At 36.1% G+C, this 1,879-nt stretch overlaps 1 long non-coding RNA gene across 1 annotated transcript; it reads right to left on the minus strand.

Annotated features, from left to right (window-relative positions):
• Positions 1–498: 498 nt before the first annotated feature.
• On the minus strand, positions 499–1,860 carry LOC110456796. The gene is made up of 3 exons (XR_002463629.1): positions 1,653–1,860; positions 1,364–1,469; positions 499–755 (listed from the first exon to the last, which is right to left on the minus strand). It is a non-coding gene; the product is annotated as an uncharacterized LOC110456796 (long non-coding RNA).
• Between the last annotated feature and the right edge of the window lie 19 nt (positions 1,861–1,879).

Here is a 1,879-nt window from a genome sequence, read left to right on the forward strand (position 1 = left end):
ATGTGGTATTAATCCATTTCAAATTAAAAAAAGGATGACAGTTTATTTCGTCAGTGTTACCCGTACTGACAAGTTCTCCATATATACGTCATCCTAATGTGACCGGGCGGACTGCTGTGCCGGGTACCTTAGGCATAGTATGTCAGTGCGATAGCACCATAAAGTCGGCATTAGATCAATTTTATTACAAAGAGGCAATCACACCAGCATACCCTGTCTCCAGCACACATACATACATGTACGCTTACACAACACACATAGAGGCACGGCCTTAAATGCCGATTGATGTTAATAGGACGTTAAAGAAAATAAAACCAAACCCATCTAAATATGCAGCAAACCTATGAAATAAAATGCCAAATAGACTAAGAAGATCTTTTTTTTATATCGGCCCAATGCTGATCTGCTGAACAGGGTATATTTGGATGGTGTATTTACCGTTGGCCAAACCGTATCTGCATTCGTTTTATTTTAACTTCATAAAACTTGTTCAAAAACGATACATTTAAAACATAAACGTTGAAATAATGCTCCATTTTTATTGGCATTTACAGTGTTTTCTAGTGCACTTTGAAATTTGACACAGAACAAATGAAACCAGTAAGACTAGTAGCCTCCTCCTCCTCCTCCACCACCACCGCATCGGCATCCTCCAATGTACGGATTTCCGTAGAAGTTCTGCTTACAAACACATTTGTTGGTTTTGAGATTACAATAGGAGTTCGAATAATACTTGCACTTTCCTCCACACGGCACTGTAAATAACAATAGTAACATTATTTGAGTTTTTCTAGTGAAAAATCATTTTGCTTAATAGTTTGTTTAAGTTTCGGAATCTGAATGACAAATATTATCTACCGTTATTGTCCCAATGACCCTGACGCAGAACGTTCATTGCTAAAACCATGTATATCTAAAAGGTTTTTGCAAGATAGTTGTCATATAAATTAACATACATGTTACTAGCGTCAACTGACTGGAAAACGCAATTATATTCAACACCTATTGTGTTTTGATACAAGAAACTGTCAGTCATCTATCTCATCAGCGATAATTTATTTTCAATCATTACGTTATATTGACCAACTATACCTAATCGCACAGTTGTGCGCACATGTCAGCGCAACTCGGCGAGCAATTGTACTTAAATACAAACAAAAGTTTCTGTATATAAAATGTATCCGCTGAGGGTAACCCGTCACTACGTATGGGAATATTTGAAAGAATGGTGCAGATTCAACTTGGTGCATTATTTTGATCATTTATCTTCGTGACATAATATGATTTGAAAATTAAACCTTTAATCCATAACCGTTTCTAAATCACATCTTAAAGATACTTTCGTTGTGAGAAAAATACTTACAATCATCATCCTTAATCGTAACAACTGTGTCCCGACGGGGGCCTACTTCTCCTCCAGTACTTGCTGATGTTAAGGTTACTTTGAACGTTTCTGTTTGCTCAAAGACCTGTACGAAGATAAAGAACTCGTTATATTACCCACTTACATGAAATGTATACACAAATTATTTTATTATTATTAAACAATCATATCTGGCTTTTATAGATTCATTCTGATGAAAGTATCGAATTTTTTGTAACATTAGAAAATTTAAAAACAAATCCGTTCAAACATCCTTACTAAAACCCACCTGATTGTTGACGATGGGAATAACGATGGATTTCCATTTTTCACCAACACCAAATGTTATAGATCCAGAAGCACCTTTGTAGTCGCTGTTAAGTGTAGCCGATATACCAGTGGATTTCCAGTACAAAGTGACTTTATTGAGTGATCCGGATATTCTATCGATCTGCAATTTCACTGAACCATCGTTCTCGTTCACCACGTAACTTGATCGGGCAAATTGGAATTTAC

Source organism: Mizuhopecten yessoensis, unplaced genomic scaffold, assembly GCF_002113885.1.
Source record: "Mizuhopecten yessoensis strain PY_sf001 unplaced genomic scaffold, ASM211388v2 scaffold8843, whole genome shotgun sequence".
Classification (NCBI taxonomy): Eukaryota; Metazoa; Mollusca; class Bivalvia; order Pectinida; family Pectinidae; genus Mizuhopecten; species Mizuhopecten yessoensis.